The sequence below is a fragment of the Lissotriton vulgaris genome, chromosome 5 (genome assembly GCF_964263255.1).
Source record: "Lissotriton vulgaris chromosome 5, aLisVul1.2, whole genome shotgun sequence".
Lineage (NCBI taxonomy): Eukaryota > Metazoa > Chordata > Amphibia > Caudata > Salamandridae > Lissotriton > Lissotriton vulgaris.
Window position 1 is genome coordinate 1,132,796,210 of NC_141693.1, and position 26,913 is coordinate 1,132,823,122.

Genomic DNA, 26,913 nt, shown 5'->3' on the forward strand with positions numbered 1-26,913 from the left:
GTAACTTGTAAGTGTTGATCGCATGAATGGCAGATTGGGCAATATATGTTAGTGAACTATAGTAATAGCAGTTGGTGTCAACTAATATCACATTATTAACAAAAATTATTTTTGATATGACACTTGCATATAGGCGGAGGTCTTGTGCAAAAAAGCTAATACAAGAAATAGCATTTGACGTCCAAACTATGTCCAAATTGAGCAAGCTTTCTACTTATTTGGCTTATTCATGCACTGTACCTTCATCTGGACTAACCAAATTTAGTTTCCTGATACTCTCCCACAGTACGTGTATGCACCAAACACATGTTATAACAAAAGCATTTTTATTAAACTACGTCTGCACATTTTATGTTGCTTCTACTAAATATGTTCATATGTCATTACTGTCACTCTGTACTGCATTTTAAGATTGAGAACTGTAAACGTATTGTTAACCCAATAAATGCTGCAAATTCTCTTTTATAAATGGACAAAGGGGTTTCAGATTGTAAGATTAGGAAAGAGGAGGGAGTGAGTTGGAAAGGCAATCTTGAAATCAGTAACCGTAGAAAACAGGATACTAGTATTCTAGTTTGCTTTTTAATCGGACAGTGATTTAAAATATGGCAACAGATTAAATTATGAGACAACAAACCTCTAATACAATCAAGGTTTTCTTGTTAACCTGGAAGGCAACAGATTGCCTGAAATATATAGAAGAATAAATGAAAACAAACCTAAAATGCAAGCCAATGGTTTGTAAAAGCAAAATAGTGAGTATTATATCGAACAGGTGCACTTAATCTTTATTGGCAGGACCGCGGATGGTCGGAATGTTTGAGGAGGTAAAATGCTTACCATTTTTTTACATGGAAAACCGCAAAAGCCATACCATGTAAACAGATTGTGCCTGTGTTAACTGTACCTGCCTGCCATTAAGTTAAGAGAGTAGCAGTATAGTGTAATAATGTAGTACGGGAAGAGGGATTTGATAAAGGTTGTTCTATGTTATATCACATAGCACCCCCACACAGTATAACATTTTCCTTAGGCAAGTACAGACAGTGCAGACAGTATGTGTATGCGGTACAGCCCGAGGTCCACAAAAGATGAGCAGAGCACTGGTCACTGTAATATTTTACAGATGTTACTTATATATTGTAATAGTCAGGGAACGCAAAGCAAGTAAGAGAGGTAAGCAGAAATAGCTTTATTTGGTTCACCACGAATAGCACATCTCACTGCCATCTTGTCCTCCCCTGCTCTGCTAAACATTATCCAACCCCACTACTTTGACGTGTCTTTTGCTCCTCCCAGGTTTTCACAGACAGTTTTGAAGATTCCATTAATCTATATTCCTAAACGGAGAACTATCACCAGCCCATGTCCTGAAGAGACCTCAGAGAGGATCAAGGGAACACGACCCTAAGAGACAGTTTTAAAAGCTTTTTGAGGAGTCCATCATTTTCATTAGAGGGCGCCCCTGACAGCATCCTGTCTACACTTTGACCACAGACTATACAAGGTGGAGCTCTAAATAATTAAGAATTCATCCCCTCCTGATGAATTTGGGAATTACGTACTAGTGTCTCGACAAGCAGACTTTTGTTGAAATCTCTCATATTGTTTTGTGTAGCACTTATGCAGAACGATTCACTTTGAGGATTTTCACATTTTGGAGTTACACATGATGCACCATTGGTGGCACATTTGTGCACAACTTGTGACAAATATGTGCAGCATTTGATTCTAATCCCCAAGGTGCTCTTACCTATTTGATGACAAATTATTGAACTATGTGTTAGAAATTGCATCAAATGTTAAGTTTGAGTTTTTTTCTTATGGTAAAGTAGATTCAGATGTACTGTAACTCTAAAAACATCCAAACCCAGTGGGAAGGCATATTATTGTATACATTGTTTCTGTTGCTTAGCCTTTCCTTCCGCATCATAAGGTCCCAACCACATTGCATTCAATGTAACTTAAAAGGCACTTCAGTGTACACAAATGAATCATGTTACAATAGAGGGTCAATCTTAAAATACTTTAATAGCCCTGCTCCATCAGCATGTACTAGTTCAGTCCAGGAATACACTCCATACTGCTTCTGCTTCGACCACAAGTACTATTTCACCTGAACGTAATGGGAATTCCTTAGTCATTAAACTGGTGGTAAGGGCTGTACGACCATTCTCTGGGATCTTTTCTTCCTCCAATTAAGGCTCCTCTGATTATGCAGCCTTTGCTTACAAAGACTCAGTGACAGTACTCGCAATAATGGATAATCCTTTGTATCTGTTAAGTGCTTATCAAACTCCAGCAAGAGTGGGGGGCATCTCTTCTATTTTGAGAAGTTTGGCTCAGGTTATAATATATATCAGCATTCATTGCCTTCAAGTGCCTATTAAAGTTCAAACCCCACGTTGGGTGTGATGTAACAAAGCTCACAATTTGGGGCCGGGAAGGACATCCGATTAGATCTCCTCATCCCCAAGGGGTAAGGTAGGAACAGACAGATGTTTCTCACCCTTCCTTATGACAAGTCATCTTCCTAATACTCATATATCTCCAGAAGAAATACAGGATGCACTGGACACTTTAGATCAATCAGTAACTTCTGTTAACTTGAATTTGCATCAACATAGCAATATTTATGTTATATTACACGCCCAAGCTTATCCATAGGTGGGCAACCTCTGGATCTTCCATGAAAGCACACTGTCCAAAATGTGAGTCGTTTGCGGCGGACTTAAAAAAATACATGTTTGTTGACTGTCTGGGGTTGAATCTATTCTGGAACAAAGTATACGCAATGTTTACAAGGCGTCTTGGACGCAAATTTCATCTCACAGATATGAAAATTCTTCTTGGGTGCAAACACGGGGCTAACTGTGAAGAGAGGTCACTAAACTCCATTATCATCGTATGTGCTCACTGTGCATCACAAGAGCTTGGATAGACCCTCCCAGCCCAAATTCGAATGAAGTCTGGACACTGACGCAGCCCCCTTCCCTAAAAAAAATTTGATGAAAAAAAAACCTCTGTCAAGTAGGGTAGGACACTCCCCTTTCACCACCACTCTGCAAACGCGCCTCCTGGCTTAGTGGTGGCTGGGGAATGAAGTCCCCTTGAATGCTGAGGTTCTTTGGGTGCCAACAAGCCCTTCTGTTACCTCAAGTAAGTCCCAGACAGCGGGATTGCTGAGAGGACTTGAACGCCACACCCCCTTTCTCCACCAGTCTGCATATTGTCTGCCTTAAATTATTTTCCACAGTGGGTCCCGCACGTGCATTCTATTGAACAAGTTCGTAATGGCCATTGTGAATCCACCACGTTATTCAAGCACTTCAGTGTGCCCCGTTCTCTGACTCTATCCACATTGATGCTGCAGCCTGCTCTCGCCTTACTCAGCAGTGATAGTCACAGCGAGACGGCCCCTTCCTCCAACGACTCCCTTCTTCAATATCAAGGCGGTGCTCCTTTCCACGACAAAAGGATCACTCGGGAGCAGGTATGTTTCAAACCAACATTTGTGGGACCCACTGTGGAAAATAATTGATGCTGCAGCCTGCTCTCGCCCTACTCAGCAGTGATAGTCACAGCGAGACGGCATCCTTCCTCCAACGACTCCCTTCTTCAATATCAAGGCGGTGCTCCTTTCCACGACAAAAGGATCACTCGGGAGCAGGTAGGTTTCAAACCAACATTTGTGGGACCCACTGTGGAAAATAATTTAAGGCAGACAATACTTCAAATCCCAGAAACCAGTAGGAGGGATCATGTGCTACAAAGCATTCAACAAAGCTTTACTACAAAAGAAAGCGGAAACTGCCTCGAACTGCATGTACATCTGTCTCCCCTGAAGAAAGTGCGAACAGCACTGAAACGCGTCGGGACTGCAAGAAAAAGTAACGGGACCTGACTCTTCCTGCGCATGCAATAAATGTTGGTTTGAAACCTACCTGCTCCCGAGTGATCCTTTTGCTGCAGAGCCTTTAAAAGAAAAAAAAAAGAAAAAAAAAAAATATATATATATATATATATATATATATATATATATATATATATATATATACATATGGAAGAGCAAAGTGCGCAAGCGCTTTGGCAAGGGCTCACCACAGCCTCCAAACCATCCGGTCTCTTTACGGCTCCCAACGCGATGATTGAGGATTCCCCCTTTCTTTAGATGAATGTCCGACGCGTTTCGGGGCCAAAAACCCGCCCCTTATTCATGGACCTCAGTAGGAAATCACCAGGCTCAGCTCACGCTTCACAAGTACTTTTATTTGTGAACATGGCGTCGTCCACCCTAAGTGGGTGGAGTCACGAAACCAGGACTTCTGGATATTGCAGTCCTGTGAGTTGAGTAGTTCGTTAGAACCTTAAGTAGGGTGGTTCATCCTTGCATCATTAATGTCATTATAATCCTTAAGTAGGAAGCGGGGTAGTCTTCAGACATCGCTCATTAATAGGTGGAGGCTGTGCTGGCAAGCGATAACAGTTTATACCGCTTTAGGCTTCGACTGCAAGGATACTTGTTCCGCGTCCAAAGCGGAGCCCCTTGCCCCGACCAGGCATGCCGTTGAAAATGTGGAAGAGCAAAGTGCACAAGCGCTTTGGCAAGGGCTCACCACAGCCTCCAAACCATCCGGTCTCTTTACGGCTCCCAACGCGATGATTGAGGATTCCCCCTTTCTTTAGATGAATGTTCAACGCGTTTCGGGGCTAAAAACCCGCCCCTTATTCATGGACCTCAGAAGGAAATCACCAGGTTCAGCTCACGTTTCACAAGTACTTTTATTTGTGAACATCGCGTTGGGAGCCGTAAAGAGACCAGATGGTTTGGAGGCTGTGGTGAGCCCTTCCCAAAGCACTTGCACACTTTGCTCTTCTATCTTTATATATATATAAAATTTTATTTTACTTCACTGAAAAAAACATAGGTTTCAGCCACGTTATAGTTAGGAATTATCATTTTAAAAAACCTTAGAAATTCACTGAAAAAACTATAGGTTTCAGCCATGTTATAGTTAGGAATTAGCATTTAAAAAACCTTAGATATTCATTTAAAAAACCATAGGTTTCACACATGTTATAGTTAGCTGGACATTTCACTCATACAAAACCATTGAAATTCCCCCGTTATAGTTAGTTCAGCTAACTATAACTTGCGCGCCCGTAATGCACTGCTGATGACATCACATATTACATCACTCATGACATGGTCAGTGACATCACTGATGACATCACTGATAACATCTCAAATGACATCACTGATGAAATCACTGATGACATCATCCAGTGAATGTGTCTTTCTGAAAAATAAATATTTTTTATATATGTATATTTAAAGGTCGACGGAAGAATAAATGGGTAAATAAGTGTCTAAATAGAAATATTTTTTTTGTTAAATTGATTGTATAACTGACTTATTAATTGTATCTTAGTGAATACATGTATTAACGAGTAATGTTTAAATATTTAAATATCTGTGTCAGTGTCTCACTTTGTGTATAAGTGGGTGCATGGTTGGTGAGTAGCTACAAGAGTGTGTATATGGGTTATTAGTTTGTTTTTTGAGTATCAATATGAGTGTCTGTATGGTTCGGTGGGGGATATTACTTAGCGTATAGATGCATGAATGAGTGACTCACTGTTTGTATGTTTTTTGAAGACCGCATGTGTGCAGGACTGTATGGGTGGATGAGTGTGTGTATGGGTGCGTTAATGAGTGAATGACTGTCTCAATAGTGTCTTTATTAGTAAGTACATACGTTTTAAACTGGTATATGTGAGTATTGATGTGTATAAGTGAGTATATTTGAGAGTGAGAGATTGGAAGAGTTCCTGTATAAATAAGTCTGTGTTTCTATAAGTGATTGTTTAAGAGAGTAAGTATGTGTACGTTTCTGTAGAAGTAAGTGTAGTGGTGTGTGTATAGCTGTATATGCAAGTAAATGGATGTTTGATAGTTTATTTGCATGTGTGACTATGTGTGTGAGTAACTCTATGGATGAGTACCGGTGTGTAACAGGATGTATAGGTACATATGAGGAGTGAGTACATGTATGAGTGACTATATAAAACTGTTGATGAATGAGTGGATGTGTATGTAGATTTTGGCATTACTGAATAGGTTGTTGTAACTGGTATTGGTATCTCGATTGTTTTGAAATTTTTAGTTTCTATTTTTTACGCTGAGAGGAGGTCTGCCACTCTTTCACAAGGATGATGTAATTGATTATGTCATCAGTGATGTCATTTGAGATGTCATCAGAGATGTCGTGAGTGATGTCACTGACCATTTCATGAGTGATGTAATATGTGACGTCATCAGCAGTGCATTGCGGGCGCGCAAGTTATAGTTAGCTGAACTAACTATAACATGGGAATTTCAATGGTTTTGTATGAGTGAAATGTCCAGCTAACTATAGCATGTGTGAAACCTATGTTTTTTTCAGGGAATTTCTAAGGTTTTTTAAATGCTAATTCCTAACTATAACGTGGCTGAAACCTATGGTTTTTTCAGTGAATTTCAAAGGTTTTGTAAATGATCATTTTTAAATGTATTAATTGTTTTATTGTTATATTTTTTATACTAATTTACTACATTGTTTTAAAGTATTTATTTTTAGACATTTTATTTTTTAAATTACATTACATATTTTTTATATAAATTGAAAAAAAATGTTTTTAAAAATATTGAAATTGTAATATTTTTTATTTTTATTTTATATTTTTTTAATTGATATATATTTTATATAGCAGGCAATGATATCCTATGGAAAGAAATTCAAGTTACTGGTAAGTTCAGTTAAATTTACTTTTCAGGAATAGTAGTGAGCTGAAAGATGCAGCACTGAGGTCCCTCCAGATAACAGGTGAGTAAATCAAAATTCGTAGTTCGGCTGATTTTTTAGGAATTTTTTTAAGTTCCAAAACTCCACACTTTCCAAGTCAAACCAGTCAATGTTAGCCTATGAAAGGACATTCAAGTTCATGTAACTACGATTAGAATTACTTTTCAGGATCAGTAGTGGGATGAAAGATGCAGCTCTGAGGTCTCTCCTGATAACAGGTGAGTAAATCGGAATTCGTAATTTGGCTGATTTTTGAGGAATTTTTTTAAGTTCCAAAACTCCACACTTAGAAAAATGTCCAAGTGAAAGCAGTCAATATTAGCCTATGGAAGGAAATTCAAGTTACTGTAAGTATGGTTAGAATTATCTTTCAGGATCAGTAGTGGATTGAAAGATGCAGCACTGAGGTCATTCCTGATAACAGGTGAGTAAATCGGAATTCGTAGTTCAGCTGATTTTAGAGAATATTTCGCTCAATAGTGAACAAAGGGGGCGCATACTGGAGGTTCCTGGTGGGCTAGTTGGCCCCCATGGACCCCCAGTATGCAAGGGGACTTAATCCCCCAATTTAGAACGCGCTACGGGCGTTTTTGCACAGTGGTGAAGGTAGGGGGCGGAGCTTGGGGTGATATGTGTGCAAACATGCCCTGTGGCGCGTTTTAGTTTGGGGAATTAATTCCTCTTCAATCCTGAGGTCCCCTGTGAGCCAACTAGCCCACCAGGTACCTCCAGTATGCGCCAGGGAGCTGCGTTGCAGAGAGGTGTTCAAAGGGCACATCCCGTTTTTACAACACTCTGCAACACAGCTCCGTGGCGCTTACTGAAGGTACCTGTTGGACTAGTTGGCCCCTAGGGGACCACTGGATTGAAGAGGAATTAATTCCCCAACTTAAAACGCGCCACAGGGCATGTTTGCACACAAATTGTATTGTATTGTATTGTAATTGCATTTATATAGCGCTTACTACCCCTGACGAGGCGTCAAAGCACTTTTTTGGTGGGAAGCACGCTACTACGGGACCCCTAGAGGATTAGTGTTGAATTAGTATAGTGAAACATGCAAGTACTTTTTAAGTGGTGGATAGGTTAGTCAGTTATTTGGATTTGGAATGATAGCAGAAGGATAGAGGAGGACAAAGGTTTGTATTTTTTATCACTTGTTGACGCTTTCAGGAAGCCTATAAAGGATTAGTGGTGAATTAATATGGTGAAATATGAGGTAATTTCAGTGGTGGGTATTAGTCTGTTACTTGGAGTGAGAAGGATAGCGGAGGGATAAAAGGGGAAGAAAGATTTGCATTCATATAGCACTTGTTACCCCTGATGGGTGTTGAAACGCCACTCCCGAACCCATAAAGGATTAGTGTTGAAAATTAGTATAGTATAAATATGAAGTAATTTGAGTAGTAGATATGTTATTTAGTTATTTGAACAGTATATTAGTATAGTTGAATATGAAATTTGAGAAGTGAACATGTTAGTTTGTTAATTTTGATTGAAAAGGATAGCGGAGGGATAAAAGTGTAGGATTTTTATTTTTTATTTTTTAGGTCTTAGCAGTAGGAAGAGGCTTTTGGATGAGTAAAAAGGAGTTTCGGAGGGGAGGAGTCAGAGGGGAGAGTTTAGAAAGGTTTTTTTTAGGGGATCGGTGTAGTAAAAGGGTGTCAGATGATACAAGGAGGGGTAGAGCAGGAGAGAGTCTAGAAAGGGTTATTTTGGCGATCATAGTAGTGGTATGGGGTTTGGGATAAATGAGAGAGTGGATGTAGAGGATATATTGATAGATGTATAGGATGAGAGATAGGGTAGTGCATTGGAAGGAGTAGTAGAAAGAAGTTTGAGATGAGCCAGAAGGTTGGGCTAGAAGATATATTGAGCGAAGTATAGGCTGAGAAATAGGCTTGTGCATTGGAAATGCTAAATTAGAAGAAAGAGATAAATATATAGATCCATAAGTACATTGAAAGTATATAGATACATAAAGGAAGTAAGTATATTTAGATTAAATATATTGATAGAGGCACAGGATGAGAAATAGGGTTTTTGAACACAAAAATGGTGGCTTGGGGTGCACTGTTTTAACACACAGGTCTTAGCACAGAGCAAAGGAGAAATTTGGAGGGAAAACAGATTTGTCACCAAGGAATGAGAGGGACAAACTACAGAGGTTGGACTGCAAATCCCACAATTCAACACTTTAAATGCAAGCAATCATGTGCAGGGAAAACCACAAGTTTAAAACACAAAACAGGTGATAACATATGCAATCACAGGCAGGTCAAAACTGCACTTTTAAACTGTAACAACCACATGCAAAGACAGTAATCACAGAAAGGGAATATCGTTTTTTAAACAACTTTTGTTTTGGGAAGAGACAGCACTAGTCTGTCTCCTTACCACTTCCTGGACTCTGCTCACTGCAATCCGGGGCACAGGTAGGCTGCAATTCACAAGATGGAGGAGAATGATTTGGGGTGCACCCAGCAAGGCCTTAAGGGGCCTGGGCAGGTGTGAGAGGAGGGCTCAGACTTGCCTGGTAGCTGAATAGCCAATGGTCTGCTGGCCTGGGGGTGGGGGCTGGGCAGCTGCTTCTCCTGTTCAGAATCTCCTAGGAGACAGACAGGCTCAATCCACACTTTGGACTTCTGCAGGTAAAGGCTTCACTAACTCAAAATCTAACAATACTGTTTGAATAGAACTTTACTCCCCTTGCTGGCCAAAACACGAAATGCACAGGCCCCAGTAAATACAGTTTAAACAGCTCACAGAAGCACCCTCTGATGTAGAATAGCCCTGTTGCTGGGGGGGAGGCAGGGGGGCTGACCTCACTGGCTTGTGAACACAAAATGGTGGCTGGGGGTGCACTGTTTTGACACACAGGTCCTAGCACAGAAAAACAAGAAATTTGGAGGGTAAACAGATTTGTCACCAAGGAATGAGAGGGACAAACTACAGAGGTTGGACTTCAAATCCCACAATTCAACACGTTAAATGCAAGCAATCATGGGCAGGGAACATCACACGTTTAAAACACAAAATAGGTGATATATGCAAACACAGGCAGGTCAAAACTGCAATTTTAAACTGTAACAACCACATGCAAAGACAGTAATCACAGAAAGGGAAAATCGTTTTTTAAACAACTTTTGTTTTGGGAAGAGACAGCACTAGTCTGTCTCCTTACAAACCTTAGAGGTCCCCGGTGTCTGATGAAGATTACCTTGCGCTTGACTGCCGAAATAGGTGACAGTGTCAATTTTGATTCATTTTACCGCTACAACATCTGCGTGAAGGCAGGAGATCTCGTGAGCAAATAAAATCCATCCTTGGGCCAGACGCCTCCGGAACCCTTTGTGTTCAGAGGCGTTTCTCAACCAGCCTCACGAGCGGACAATACGAGTTAATTTTGAGGTTCAAGAGTAATGGCAATCAGGTCCATATTATACACGAAATATACGCGCTTCCCGATTGCATAGAAGCACATGTGAGGTTGCAGCAAGACTACATTCAGGTCCTTGCCGCTTGTGATTGATTCGTGCTTCAAGACAACACACAAGCGCCCGTAAGGATCAAATTACAAGTTTCGTGAGAATTCATTATCCCCAATTTAACCTGGTCCTCTCGTCCTGTGCGATAGGAGGTCGCCCACCCATAACTATTTTGTCCTGAAGAAGACCCGCTTTGTAAGGACTACCATCCTACACGTATCTTGGGTCGAAACGTAGACCACACAACAACTATCACCAACTCCTACCCCAAGCTAGACTTTAGCGGCTGAAGGCGAGTTAGGTTGTCTACATCAGTTGGTTTCAGGACTCTATATGAGCCTTATGCTGTGGCCCTTGGTTTAAGGAACCACATGAACGTCGTTTTTGAAATTGTGAACCATACTTGTCACCGAATGATTCTGACTATCCCCCCCATCCTACTTTATCCTTGACACTTTCCCTCACTTCATCTCCCCTCCCCGTTGTGTATGTGGGCACATATACAGAAAGCTTGTTGAAACATTGTGATGTATCTTAACCAATGAAAGGTAATATATGCAATTTTGAAATAAACTCTTTTGCATTTAGTAATTTTGTTTCTTGAAATAATTGTATCAAATTGAAATCACTTGTTCTTTGTCTGGGACCCCTTCCCTTTGTACCACTGCAATCTGGGGCACAGGTAGGCTTCACTTCACAAGATGGAGGAAAATGATTTGGGGTGCACCCAGCAAGGCCTTAAGGGGCCTGGGCAGGTGTGAAAGGAGGACTCAGACTTGCCTGGTAGCTGAATAGCCAATGGTCTCATGGCCTGGGGCTGTGCAAACACGCACCGTAGCGCGTTCTAAATTGAGGGATTAAGTCCCCTTGTTTACTGGGGGTCCATGGGGGCCAACTAGCCCACCAGGAACCTCCAGTATGTGCCATGGGGCTGTGTTGCAGAGAGGTGTAAAAAGGGGTGTGGCCTCCTTACACCTCTCTGCAACGCAACCCCCTGGCGTGTTTGCAGAGGGGGAACTAATTCCCCTTGCATACTGGGGGTCCCTGGGGACCAACTAGCCCACCAGAAACCTCCAGTATGCGCCACGGGGCTGCGTTGCAGAGAGGTGTAATGAGGCTACGCACCTTATTACACCTCTCTGCAACGCAGCCCCCTGGCACATTTGCAGAGGAGGAACTAACTTCCCTTGCATACTGGGGGTCCCTGGGGGCCAACTAGCCCACCAGGAACCTCCAGTATGCGCCAGGGGGCTGCGTTGCAGAGAGGTGTAATGAGGCCACGGCCCTTTTTACACCTCTCTGCAACGCAGCCCACTGGCTCGTTTGCACAGGGGGAACAAATTCCCCTTGCATACTGGGGGTCCCTGGGGGCCAACTAGCCCACCAGGAACCTCCAGTATGCGCCAGGGGGCTGCGTTGCAGAGAGGTTTAATGAGGCCACGCCCCTTTTTATACCTCTTTGCAACGCAGCCCCCTGGCACATTTGCAGAGGAGGAACTAACTCCCATTGCATACTGATGGTCCCTGGGGGCCAACTAGCCCACCAGGAACCTCCAGTATGCATCAGGGGGCTGCGTTGCGGAGAGGTGTAATGAGGCCACGGCCCTTTTTACACCTCTCTGCAACGCAGCCCGCTGGCACGTTTTCAGAGGGGGAACTAATTCCCCTTGCATACTGGGGGTCCCTGGGGGCCAACTAGCCCACCAGGAACCTCCAGTATACGCCAGGGGACTGCATTGCAGAGAGTTGTAATGAGGCCACACCCCTTATTACACCTCTCTCCAACGCAGCCCGCTGGCGCGTTTGCAGAGGGGGAACTAATTCCCCTTGCATATTGGAGGTCCCTGGGGGCCAACTAGCCCAACAGGAACCTCCAGTATGCGCTCGGGAAGGTAAAGAGTACCGTACAGAGTACAGTACAGAATACCGTACAGAGTACTGTACAGAGTACCCCGCGATTAAAAAAAAATAATGTTGGCCTTGGGGGTCCTTGTGGGACCCCCTGAGCAGGCCTAGGGGGTCAAGGTATTTCTACCCTGCCCCCTTTGCGTGTTTTGCACGTTTGTTTCACTGCTTTCTTGTGCCTCGGTTCTACCGAGGCACAAGATGGCTGCCAACACTTCCTGGTTTGGAGTATTGACAGCCAATTAGCATGAAGCTCGTGCTCGAGAAGGTACAGAATACAGTACAGAGTACGGTACTTCATCTATAGATATATCTATGATTTTACTTTTGATTTTCTCAGGAACTACTGAACGGATTTACACCATTTAAAAACAAGCATTTACAATGCAACGGTCCCGCCTTTGCAAAAGTTAGAGCTATTGGCTTTGTAAATGACAAACTTTTTATTTAGGTGTTGGTTTTGAAATCAGATTAATAAATGGCATTGCCATTTACAATGCCAATAGCGTAATCTCTCGCAAATGTAAGACCTATTGCATTTGCACCCACATACACACACAGAGAGCCACACACACACAGAGAGCCACACACACACACAACACCCACACACACAGAGCCACACACACACACACACAGCCACACACACAGAGCCACACACACAGCTCTCTGCCCAGTAACGCCCTAGGGAACAGAGGCACGAAAAACCAGATCACAAGCAGGGAACAGAGGCACGAAAAACCGGATCACAAGCAGGGAACAGAGGCACAAGCAGGGAACAGAATCAAAAGGAGGGATAGAGGCACAAGCAGGGAACAGAGGCCCAAGCAGGGAACAGAGGCTCGAACAGGGAACAGAGGCACGAACAGGGAACAGAGGCACGAACAGGGAACAGAGGCACGAAAACCGGATCACAAGCAGGGAACAGAGGCACAAGCAGGGAACAGAGGCACGAGCAGGGAACAGAGGCACGAGCAGGGAACAGAGGCGCGAGCAGGGAACAGAGGCGCGAGCAGGGAACAGAGGAGCGAGGAGGGAACAGATGTATGTATAGGCATTTATATAGTGCACTACTTACCCGGAGGGTCCCAAGGCGCTTCGACCGCTGCAAAACCCTTCCTGGCTTCCCTGAGAGATGGTCCCTTAATGGGTATCTCCAGGGTGAGACCAGGCATCCCCGGCGGTCTGGTGGGGCCGTTAGTGAGGATGAGGCAAGCTAATGCCAAGAGTTGCCGAGTGTGATCGCTGATCAGAGTGGGCACCGAGGCGAGAGAATTATCGAGTCCGCTGACCCTGGTCCAGAAACCTGCCGCGCCGGGAATCGAACCCTGGTCCCGGGCCGTCCTCTGCTCTCGGGTCTGCCGCCTCTAACCAGTGAGAGGGACAGAGGCACAGGCAGGGAACAGAGGCACAAGCAGGGAACAGAGGCACAAGCAGGGAACAGAGGCACAAGCAGGGAACAGAGGCCCAAGCAGGGAACAGAGGCAAAAAACCGGATCACAAGCAGGGAACAGAGGCAGAAGCAGGGAACAGAGGCACAAGCAGGGAAAAGAGGCACAAGCCAGGAAAAGAAGCACAAGCAGGGAACAGAGGCACAAACAGGGAACAGAGGCACAAACAGGGAACAGATGCACAAACAGGGAACAGAGGCACAAGCAGGGAAAAGAGGCACAAGCAGGGAACAGAGGCACAAGCAGGGAACAGAGGCACGAACAGGGAACAGAGGCACATGCAGGGAACAGAGGCACAAGCAGGGAACAGAGGCACAAGCAGGGAACAGAGGCACAAGCAGGGACCAGAGGCACGAACAGGGAACAGAGGCACAAGCAGGGAACAGAGGCGCAAGCCGGGAACAGAGGCACAAAAACCGGATCACAAGCGGGGAACAGAGGCACAAACAGGGAACAGAGGCACAAGCAGGGAACAGAGGCACAAGCAGGGAACAGAGGCGCGAGCAGGGAACAGAGGCGCGAGCAGGGAACAGAGGCACGAGCAGGGAACAGAGGCGCGAGCAGGGAACAGAGGCGCGAGCAAGGAACAGAGGCTCAGGCAGGGAACAGAGGCACAGGCAGGGAACAGAGGCACAGGCAGGGAACAGAGGCACAAGCAGAGAACAGAGGCACAAGCAGGGAACAGAGGCACAAGCAGGGAACAGAGGCACAAAAACCGAATCACAAGCAGGGAACAGAGGCACAAGCAGGGAACAAAGGCACGAACAGGGAACAGAGGCATATGCAGGGAACAGAGGCACAAGCCGGGAACAGAGGCACAAGCAGGGAACAGAGGTACGAAAACCAGATTACAAGCAGGGAACAGAAGCACAAAATAAACGGACCCACTTTTCTTTTTTACGGTTTCACAGAGCTAATGGACACTGACACCGGACCCCATTCATTCCCTCACACCAAGGCCATACACTGAGGTATCCTAGGTGAGGCCAGGCCACGCCCCCGGTACCACCTCTCCCCCACCAAGGTAGACATACCCTATACCATGCCCCTAAACCTCAGCAGACCACCATTCTCTTTTCCTGCACATCCTCATTCCGCAGCTCGTTGATCAGCACGGCAATGGGTAAAGCGTCTCCATTAGCACTAGCCATTCTGAACCCGAGAGAAAAGCAGACCACTTCTGGCCGCAAAGAGGAAGGTGCTGGAAGGTGCGTGGTCTCCGGGAGGAAGCAGCCGCTGGAGCAGGGGCGGGGAACTTTACCCGAAGGTATCAGAGCGCTTCACAAAACCCGAAGCATGAACAAGTAATGCTTTAAATGTTCATTCCATTACAGTACACCTTTAAAGCCCATTGATTTTCTGGAACATTCACTCATAATATGCTTGCACGGTTCAAACCTATCGGTAACGTACATTACTTTATATTTATACAGAACACATAGATTGAACAGAGCCCTGCGATTAAAATGACCTTTCCACTCTTAATGGATGTGTTTGTATTTGAGGGTTTCCGTGCTGGACAGAACATCTACATAAAGCCCCTGGCGGTACCAGGCTTTGAAACGAGCTGCGCTGTAAGCACGCCTGTCCGCGTCTTGGCTGCTACCCGTGTCAGTGAAGCAGCGCTGCTCCGCCGCTCCCTGCTCCGCTTCAATCGGTTCATTCCTTTCCTACGGCGGTCGGTGCGGGTCGCAGCAGCTCACCATCAGCCGGTAAAACCGCGAGGATCCGCTTGTCTCACACGTCTCACACTGGGGCTCTCCTTAATGCTCTGCCTACTACATCAGATAGAGTCCGCCCCCATCCCCTAGGGAAGTTGACCCGCTTTGAATGAATGACTCGCTCGCGCTGTCACCGGGACTCCTTCCCGGCGTCAGATCAAGACAAAGGCAGCATGTACCATGCAGAAATGTGTTCGGCTGGGCGGTCCTCGGGCTCGGACGGACCTGTGATGGCCAAACAGGAGAAGGCATTGCCTTCTTTGCGCTGCTGCTTTTACCCTGGGGTGCTCCGGTGCATGCCTCTACACCATTGTTAGTGTAACGCGCAGACAGGGTCAGGAAGAGGCAAAGAACTAGCAACGAGGGGTAGGGGAGTAAGCACGAGCAATGAGGGGGCAGGACAGCAAGCTCGAGTAACGAGGGGGCAAGACAGTAAGCACCACCTCCTCCACATAAAAGGGTCATTTGTCAGAACTACCAGAATTCCAAGAGCAGGTTAAACCTCTGAGCGGGAGAGAACCTACTCTTAACTGTTGATAGAGTTTACAATCTAACGGTTTTGTAATTATGTCCCAATATTCCTCGTAGTGGGGAGAGTCCTTGATGGCAAGGAATAAAGCAGTCATACAGCTTCCCATAACAGATGTCACCCTCTTTTGCCTGATCCTGCTCCAATAAATTTCCTTAAGACGCTTCTTAGAGGGGAAAACAGCAGTAACTGGATCCACCCATAAAGATCCCAGCCCCATATCCATCAGGCAAGCCTTTATTCCTGATAGCCAGGGAATCCTGTGTGCACCACAAAGCCCCTTTACTTCCAGAAGGGCCTTAGCATACGATGACAGTTCCGGTGTCGTCCACAGGCGCCGCCAAAACACCAATGGTCTATACCGAATCACGTCTTCAACGGGGTCACATCCTAGGTCATATAATAGGGGAATACGAGGTGTTGGTTGGGGTAGCCCTATTGCCGATCTAAAAAATGTATTCTGTGCGACCCTAAGTTGGGAAGTGTCACTAAACCCTCACAGTTCTGCTCCATACATAATGGCCAGTAATATTTTGGAACCATACATTTTAATCAAGGGGCCCAAAGGTTTGGTTAGGGAGTTTCTGTGCTCCTTCAGCAGAGCACCACCAAGTTGGGCATGCTTAAGAGTTATGAGGTCTAGTTGCGGTTTCCAACTAAGGTTTTCACTAAAGGTGACACCCAAGTATGTGAAGACAGCTGTCTGTTCAAGGATGACCCCACCCATATTGGCCCTAGCTTTAACTGATCTTGTGTCACAGAAGACCATAAATTTGGTCTTCCCAACGTTGACTTTCAGCTCATGTTCGCGGCAGAAGAGCTCAAAGCGAGACAGTGCAAGTTGTAACCCCTGTCTCGTCTTAGAGATTAAGAGTGTGTCGTCCGCGAACATGAGCAATGGAACTTTCTTGCCAGTCAGTCGGGTGGTTATGAAAATAATTCATAACCCCATTGATAAACAGAGAAAACAAAGTAGGAGCTAACTCACACCCTTGTCTGATCCCTTTAGAAACCTCAAAACTGTCGGTCACCTCCCCAGGCTTACCCCATCGAACTCTAGCATACGTATGTTCATGCAGGTTGATGAGGAAGGCTACCAACTCTTTAGGCATACCCATCCCCAATAGTACTTCTCACAGTTTAATCCTCGGGACAAGATCGAATGCGGACCTTAGGTCCACGAAGGCCGCAAATAGCATGCCGCCCCCCAGGAGGACCTCTTTCTAGTATAGGAGCATAACCCTAAATGCCTGGTCAAGGGTACCAATATGGGACCTAAACCCCGCCTGGAGGGGTGTTAGTACATGAAAATCAGCCATCCAGTACTGAATACGACCCAAAAGAATGCGGGCCACAATCTTTTGTACCGCGTCTATAAGACTAATTGGACAATAGTTCCCCGGGCAGAGCGATCGGCCTTCTTGTAGATAGGCAATATCTCTGCCCCTAACCATGAAGCGGGAACTAATGCTCCACTAGCAAGGGCATTGACTAACATGGTCAAATTTGGAACCCATAGATCTTGCTCATGTTTAAATAAATCGGCAGGAATACAGTCTGGGCCAGGTGCTTAGCCGCTCGGGGTGCCTTTTAGGACAGCCTTCACCTCACTTGGTACGAAAACCAGGGAGTCCTCACTCATAGGAGACTGAGTCTCAGCCATATCGACAATAACCGACCACAACTCCAGATTGGCCAGTATATAGTCAATGCGAGACCCAGATCTTCCATTGTCAAACGTAACTGCGCCTGCCCTATCTGACTTTGTTCTGCCATTAACAACCCGCAGGCCCTTATCAAGGCACAACCCTTTCATAAACAGAGCCGCATGCGTCCATTTTTTAATGGGCACCAGCTCCAGCTGTGGAATACCCCACATAGAGTCTTCTGCCTCTGTAAGCTTCCCGTCAACCAAACAAAGTGTCTCAAAACTGGTGTTGAAATCCCCAACCACAACCCTATTATCTATGTTAGAGATGGTGCAGAGAAGTTCCTCTAATAAGAGGGCTGTTGGAAAACATCTCCCACCTGGTAGCCCCCTAATATATATGTTAATAATAATGTTAAGACCCTTTGTGGAGGTAATCCTTATAGCCATAATATCCGGGCTGTCTATTGGTATCTCCACCATGGAGACACCCTCACATTGACATACCCAAATCGTTAGACCTCCCACCGGTCTTCCCCTACTACCCTTAGCTGCTGGTTTAAAAAAATTTAAATAACCAGAGCGACATAAAGGGACTACTGCCCAAGTTTCCTGGAAAGACCAGATGTCTGACTCGTCGATAAGGCTGGCCCAGTCTGGTACATGTAAATTATTTTCCAGGCCCGCAATATTCCATGAGGAGACCTTCACCAAAGAAACCCCGTAACTAGAGCTTGCCTCCGGCAACCCCCCCATGTTGCGAGGAACGGAGTTCCCTGTGACAACACTGTTGTTAATAGGAGTGGAAGGCAGGAGGGGGAGTAGTCATGGGGCGGTGATACAATACTACTGGTGGAAACCCCTAAACTATAAGGTTGACCCCCGTTATGCTGTGACCTATGCGAGACCTTACCATCCCCAAGTCAGTCATTATCCTCTAGGGAAGGTAAGGGAGCAAAACGATTATTTGTATAAATGGTGTAGTTGAAGGGGTGTACAATGGATGTCCCAGAGGAAAGTAACACTCCACCATAAAACCAGAAGTAGGATGTGTAGAAGGTGTTTCGTACCAGTTTCGTGAAAACAGAGAAATACCTGTATAAGGGCGAGGATAAAGGTAGCTCAGATCAAGTGTTAAGATCCCACCCTCCCTACTAGGTTCCTTTCCTTTGCAGATGAACTTTACTGCTCTGGGGTCTCTAAAATTAACAATTATACAATCCCCTGCTAGGTCCTTACGTCTGCTACCCAACCAACTCACCCTCCTTACATGAAGGATTTCACCATTGATATATCCTGGGAGTGGTCTATAATTACTGAGCTTTATTTTTCAATTCCCTGTGATTTTCCTGTTTATCATGTTGTAGCTCAGGTACCCCTGACATTATCACCGTGTAGGGCTCTGAGTCAAGGGGAAGGTCAATACAGGGAAGCTTCCTCTTCCTATCTTCAGCAACTGTCCCCTCCTGCTCTTAAGGAATTGACTCTACCGCCACATTACCGGGTACTATCACCTGGTTACCCTCCCGCCCCTGAGCTTCAGCTCTCTTACTGGAGGTGAGGCTTGTCTTTAGAGCTCCAGAAATACCCCTCTCATCTTGTTGAATTGGGAGCCTGTGAGTTTGGGGGTGTGTTGTGTTGGGGCTAACGGCAGGGTTACCAATATGAGCCGACGAAACAGCTCCATTGGATACACTATTGTAGGCCATAGAACAGCCCACACATCTTCTCCATGACAGTAGTATTAGTCATTACAATATTTTCCAGCTTCCCCAATTTTTCGAGAACTAGTTTAATTCTTTCGAATAGGGGTAGCATCAACGATTTCATCAAATGCTCTATCTGGCCGAAGAAGGCTATCTGGGGGCTGTGTAGACCACGGTAAGCTTTGAGACAGCAGAGAAGTCTGCTCCCCTAAAGGTGTGATGGTAGACCGCGTACTATCGGTAGCAGGAAGGGGCCGTGTAACAGGGCCCCCCCTGAAGTGATGGATTTAATTACTTTGGGGCTTCTGCCCTTATGACCTCCCCCTTCGTTTCCTTTTCCCATTTATAGGTGTTTTTAAAGGGCTATCCTCTGTGATTGAGCTCAAGATAGTAGGGGCCTCCGGAGAACATGTATCGGGTACATCAGTTGCCTCTAAATCCCAACTCATATCCAGCCCTGTGACAACCTTAGATGAGTTTCCGGACAGCAGCTCAGGGGTGATGGAGTCCCTAATGATACCCAGTGAGGAACGCTTAGAGAAGGTAGGTTCAAGTGACAATCTCTTCTCCGTTATGGCTATCTCGCGTTCCAGCGCTACGGCAGCCCTAGTTATAACCTGGTCCATAGTTCTTGTCAAGGACCCACCCGCGCAGCCAGTCGCACTTTTTTTCCCCTTCCCTGCCTTGAGTGACATGTCTTATTAATAACCCCAATGAACCTGCAATCCCAGGCAATTAGCTGACTAGACCTTAACACTACTACTGTCACAGCAGGCAGGGAAACTGTGGGACAACTTTAAATAACAACAAAGTAAATTCACTGACCCCTAGTCTTGCAGACAACACAGTCCGTATTAAAAATGTTAGGGGGGTAGCCCGGCCCGGCCTCCTCCGGCCCCGGATGGCCACAGATGGCCCGCCCTTTGCCCGGGCTTAGCCCGGCTTGCCCACGAGCGTCCCGCGACGCGGGGACTGGTGTTGATTTTTAAGCGCCTGCAGGCGCGAAAATCGGCAGTAGCGCCTTCCTGCCGCAAGGTGCAGTGGGAGTTGTAGTCTCCCCCTCTCAGCGGCCGCGCCGAGATGGGAGAGACTGCGGCGGCGGGGGGAGACAGATGGCAGAAGCAGGGAGCAATCCAGCAGCGGGCAGGTGAGGCTGCACGTTCGTGGAAGGCTGTGGGCAAAGCTGTGGGCAATAGCGACCTGCTGTCCCAGTGTTCACAAAGGAAAAGGAGAACCCGCTCCCCCGGGGCTGGTGTTGATTTTCAAGCACCTCCAGGCACGAAAATCGGCAGTAGCGCCTTCCTGCCGCAAGGTGCAGTGGGAGTTGTAGTCTCCCCCTCTCAGCGGCCGCGCCGAGATGGGAGAGACTGCGGCGGCGGGGGGAGACAGATGGCAGAAGCAGGGAGCAATCCAGCAGCGGGCAGGTGAGGCTGCACGTTCGTGGAAGGCTGTGGGCAAAGCTGTGGGCAATAGCGACCTGCTGTCCCAGTGTTCACAAAGGAAAAGGAGAACCCGCTCCCCCGGGGCTGGTGTTGATTTTCAAGCACCTCCAGGCACGAAAATCGGCAATAGCGGCTTCCTGCCGCAAGGTGCAGTGGGAGTTGTAGTCTCCCCCTCTCAGCGACCGCGCCGAGATGGGAGAGGCTGCGGCGGCGGGGGGAGACAGATGGCAGAAGCAGGGAGCAACTCCAGCAGCGGGCAGGTGAGGCTGCACGTTCGTGGAAGGCTGTGGGCAATAGCGACCTGCTGTCCCAGTGTTCACAAAGTAATCTGATTGGCTGTGCATGGTGGGGGTTGGCTGCCCATGGGGAGTTGGGCGCAGGCTAACCCCCCCTGTTAAACACTACTGAAGGCTTAAGTATAACCTTCACAGCTACTGCTAATGACCTCACATATTACATCACTGTAACTGTTGAATGTCAGTGTTTTTTTGTTTTAAAATATCTTTATACAGCTTCAGCCCACTGCCAGGCTCGGAGCCAGCAAAAGAAAAATAAAATAATGTTCTAGCATTATTTTATTTTTCATTTGTCTGCTCTGAGCAAGCTTGTGCAGGGAGGGGAGGGCTATAGGAGAAGGAGTGTTATTTGCGCCCCCAAAGTGTGCATATGTGTTTGTACGGCCATCACAGGCCGACCAAAACACACATGTGCACATAGGTTTCTCCAGCTCGGCTGCATTGAACAGCTGGGCTGGGGAAACAGACTCCCTGGCCTGAGCGGAGCATCTTTCCAGCCTGCTCTTGCCAATCCCTGAGTGGGATCCGCAGTAGATCTGCATCGCTACGTGTACGTAAATCTTTTTACTTTAATAACTCCAAAACTGCTGAACAGATTTACCCCAAATTGTAAAATAAAATTTTTCTGACCAAGTTCTAGTTTTCTGCCAAATTTGGTGTAATTCTGTTCAGCGGTTTGGCTGTAGTTGTGTCTAAAATCCCTACGGAAAAGTGCATGGGGAAAACGTGTTTTGAGACCCCCCTTTTCTCGACCCACTCATGACGCATCACCCTAAAACTTTCTAGGCCAAAAGAGTGAATTGCGTAACCTGGAGATAAAACAGCGTGGAATGCAGGTTTGCAAGAATAAAAGCGCATTGAACAGTACAATTTAATATTTGGACTGCAGCAATGTGATTTTGATTTTAAAACATAAATATGCTGCTTCCTGTAAATAAATGGACATTTCTGTTTTTGAAGTGTGCATTCAAGGGGATAATATGACCAGCTTCTTTAAAACCACGTAGTCGTTTAAAAAAACGGAACTTTCCTGTGATCAAGGCTCAGAGGAGTTGAAACATTTTGGGATATTGCACTACCTGCGAGCTTATCTTTGTGTGGAATAAAGCGCTTGAAATCTTTCAGTAGGTGTCGGTGTGCCTCTTTTCAGATGAGAAGAGTTTTATATATATATATATATATATATATATACTACTATTATAAAGAGAGAACTCAACCCTTTTGGCAAGGTAAACTCGGGAACCACAGCGCATATATATATATATATACACACATCCACTCAAGCCCGAATATTCTTGTAGCGTGTGATTTATTTAATCATGCCGCAAGTAAATGCCCGACGTGTTTCGCTGCTAGAGCACCTTGGTCATGGGTCAGGGAACCGTTTACAAAATAACAATACATATAGTGCAAATTCATAGTAATATATATATATACATACACAGGATTGGACTTTAGACCAATTGGCCGTGTGACATGATTGGAAGATGAACACAACAGGCTCCAATCATGCAATATAATTCATATTTTCCTTGCTAAATTGAAAGAAATGTATGATTCTGTTAACAACACAGATTCTAACATAATATCAGCTACATTTTTCCTGGAAGTATTTATTCAGATTCTCCAGATAATTTATTATGTTAGGATTTATAAGATGATTGTTAGACCTGGGGGTCTCTAGTTGGCTGAGGTAGGTACCTTGGTCCAAATAAGGACCCTTGCTTCTAAGTCACAGTAAGGAAGGACACCTTCTCAGATAGCCCCTGCTCACCCCCTCGGTAGCTTGGCATGAGCAGCCAGGCTTTTCTCTAAAGGAAATGTGTAAAGTATTTGCAACCACGCTCTCAGTAACCCAGTGATGACACCACAAATGGACTCCATTCGAGTTTCATAAAAATATTTATATGTTTATAAAAAAGACCACACGATAAAAATCCAACATATGCGTATTTGTAATATTTCACCTTGCCGGTTTTTAGTCCTGCAAACCCTTGTAGGTTCTTGCAGTATTAATGAGCAATTCTCGATGATCCAATGCACTCCTGATGCAATGCTTTGCCATTTATAATGCAAGAATCAGGCACTTCGTAATGTCAAAATAATGCAGTTCGTTATGTAACAATCAGGCAGTTTGTAATGCCAAAATAATGCAATTCGTAATGCAACAATCAGGCAGGTTGTTATTCAAAAATAATTGCAATGCGTAATGCCACAATCAGGCAGTTTGTAACGCAAAAATAATTCTAAAATAATGCAACAATCCGGCAGTTCATAATACAAACAATAATGTACTCCAGCACCGATCATGGTGCTCTGAACGGTCTCTATGCCACTCTTACTGACTCACGGTCAGCTACTGCCAAAATATAACCACCAACACGGGTATGGTGTAAAACAAAGTGCAGCTCCACAGTCTGGTCCCGGTACTGCCACTCCTTGGCAAGTACGGGCTGTGATACAAACTTGAGAGGAGGTTCGAGCTGCAAAGATGGGAAAGGTCGAGAGCGTTTCTCTCGTAGCCCGCACCCGCCCCAGGCGCGACACAAACACGCACACTCGCTGAGCGTTACCTGGGGGATACGATCTAACTCTCCTCTCCTCGCAGCTTAGGCCTCTGATGCGACTATGTTGATCTTGGGCAGTAAAACACGGAACCCCGACATGATGGTCTCTCCATGGCAAAGGTAGGCATGGGCCAGTGGCGGTGAATCCTCACAGCTCCTCTGGGGACAATCCTCACAAAGGTCTCAGGCTGAACGAAGCACACGCACACAGCGTTGCTGAGACTCACTTGGACTCCAGGTGCCCATGATCACAGGGCAATTCTTGCGAGGGTCTCAGGCTGCAAAAAGCACACGCACACAGCATCGCTGAGACACCCTTGAATACTTTTATGTTCCTGAGTTTCCACAACAGGGAGCCAGCTGTCCTCTGGCCCTTGGAGACAAGTTACTTCAGGACACAGCACAGTCCTTTCAAGCAGGGGACACAGCACACAGCAAAGTCCCTTAGCCTCTCCTTGGTTAAATCTGCAAACTGCAGGCCAGCCCCAGAACACACAGTAAGGGTCAGGCCTTTCCTTCAGTCTCTTCAGCTGTTTCTTCCTTGGCAGAGGTTCCTCTTGAACACAAAGTAGTTTCAATCCTTTTCAGTCTTGATCAGTTCCATTCCAACGTTCAGGGGGTTCAGGGGGTTCAGCTCTCATAGTTATACCCCTAAATGTCTTTGAAGTCTTTGTGTTCAGGGGGGCACTGACGCCTGTCCAAACCAGTTCTGGGTGTCTCCCCACCAGTGACACCTTCTTTCTTTGATAGTGGGGGTCTGGATCCTCAATCACTCAGCAGGAGATGGAGCCATTGTTTTATGGCAGCAGGCCAGGCCTCTTCACCTCCAGGGGCTTCTCTCCCTCCCTACACTCGAAATCTGTTGCTGTCTCATCTCTTCTCCTGGGTCAAGAGATTCCCCAGAGCCTATCACATTCAAATCCAGACAGTCCATCCACAACCAGGCAGACACACACAGAAATGTGAGAACACAAAAAACAAGCCACTTCTAAAATAGTGGTTTCTGAACATACATTGCAAAAACCACCTTCACAAAAAGATGTGTTATTAAATTGTGAGGTCAGGCACACTAAACTTCACCTATCGGTCTTAAGCCTATGGGGTGATCGGCTAGTACATGTGATACTTTTCATATACACTGCACCCTGCCCAAGGGGGTAGCTTGGATCTACCAAAGGGGTGCCTGATGTGCATAAAAAGGGAAGGGTAAGGCCTGGCAAGTGGGTGGACTAGTCAGGATGACATGGCAGTTTAACAAACTGTGTGCAGGCACTGCAGTGGCAGGCCTGAGTTATCTCTTTAGGACTAGTTGTGTGGGTGGCACAATTAGTGCTGCAGGCCCAATAGTAGCATTTGCATTACCAGCCCTGGTACATACAGTGCACTTTACTAGGGTCTTTACTAGTAAGGCAAACACACCAATCATGGACAACGAATTACCATTACACTTTACACAGGGAGCACTTGCACTTTGACACTGATCAGCAGTGGCAAAGTGCCCAAAGCATCTAATTTGGCAACACCATGTCAGAAAAATGTCTAGGGGGAAGGCAAAAAGTGTAGGGAACTTTAGACAAAAATGGCCAAGTCCAACACAGATGCACAGGGCCGGACTGGGAACCAAAACCGACCCTGGCAAAGTGCTCGACTGACCCCCCCCCCCCCCGGGGGGTGGGGTTTGGGGGTGTGGCTGAGCTATTTGCCAGGACCGGTTTTGGCCGATTTTGTTACAGGGGCGGATATTGCAGTTATGCTGCAAAAACGGCCCTGTAACAAAACCGGCCCCCACCCTGGCGGCCCACCGGGGAAATGCCCGGTACCCGCTGGGGCCAGTCCGACCCTGCAAATGCAATTGGTTGTAGCTTGTTACTACTTGCTTGGTATGTAGTGTTTAAAATATTTTGTACTGGTCTCTTGTGGAGTGGATTTTAATCTTTTAAATGCAAAGGACATTAAAGTTGCATCCCCAGCACACTGGTGTTGCCATCACAGTTCATCCCTTCTGCCACAACTACTCATGGACACAGCATAAGCACTTCTGATGCCTATCTCTGGTATTCATTTTTTTTTTCTTGCAGTGACCACACTCGCTCCATGCTAGATGATGTAATTGCAAAGATGTCCAAGAATCTGTTGGAAGATTTGGTTCCAGAAGCAACAATGTGAGCTAATTTTTAGGCAATAACATGGCTCCCTGCAGTGTCCTTCCCAAAAGTACTTCTGCTTAGTTACTGTGACATGGCTGTAGTTCCCAAGCAAGAATCCTTACATTAGCCCATTAAAATGTGGCGGCACCCCTCTGGCACAGGGCTGACACTCTCCTAGACACACAGAGAATCAACTTTCTCTTCACCTTTGGGAGCAGATGAGGTATCACTCCTGATCTGATCACATGGGAGACAGGAGACTCCAGAGATTTTTATGGTTCTAGCAGAATATAAACAAGAGGGTGGATCATGGCTCCTAGGGCACAATAACCATAGAGGCCAAACTCCCTTTCCAATGCCTTTCGTTTCCCATAAGGTGGTATACTGGGTGCTACCTAACAAACTGCCTCCCAGAGAAAATAAACAAGCATTTGCAATGCAATAGATCTTGCAGCATTAAAGTTTGAGTTATTGGCATTGTATATGACAATGTGTTGCATCAAATTTTTATCAAAGTCTGTATTGGTGTATAAAGATGATTTGCAAGATGATAGCTGTTGCAAAATATTAAGCAATGTTGGCAATAATATTATATCATAATAATATTGTAAGTTACTGTAGCGCATAGTGATGTTGTGGTGCCCCTGAGTGATGCTGTGGTGGTGCCGAGTGATGCTGTGGTGATAGGATAGATAGTGAGGGCGATAGATAGAGGGTGGGCGAAAGATAGATAGAGTGGTTTTCCTCCTTTCTAGCTGGCCGCCGGCAAACGGTCTGGGCCTCGCCAGATTCCGCCGTGATGCCGCCTCTGGGAGTTGGGGTCCCACAGGGCTCTATTTTGAGCCTGACCCTTTTTAACATCTTCATGACCCCTTTGGCGGCGCTGGCGGAGTCGTTTGGGGCCCAGATCGTATCCTACGCAGACGACACCCAGCTCCTCTTCTCGTGTAAGAGAGGAGGAGACTTTGACGGGGAGAGTATCCGGGATTGCCTTGGGGCTGTTTTTCAATGGTTCCAACTGAACAGCCTCAAGTGCAATTCCGATAAGTCCGAGGTACTCTTCTTTGGGTGCGACACGGAGCCAGACTGGCAGGCTTGGTGGCCCATCAATATGTTCCCTCCGTCTTGTTCATCCCAAACTGCTAAGAACTTGGGGGTCAAGATGGACAAG

The 26,913-nt window shown here is 45.9% G+C and overlaps 1 protein-coding gene across 1 annotated transcript in view; it reads left to right on the forward strand.

The window, feature by feature from the left end:
- Window positions 1–26,913, forward strand: part of NHLRC2 (NHL repeat containing 2) — a 1,046,453-nt gene that overhangs the window by 506,835 nt on the left and 512,705 nt on the right. The gene's annotated exons all lie outside the window — the stretch shown is intronic.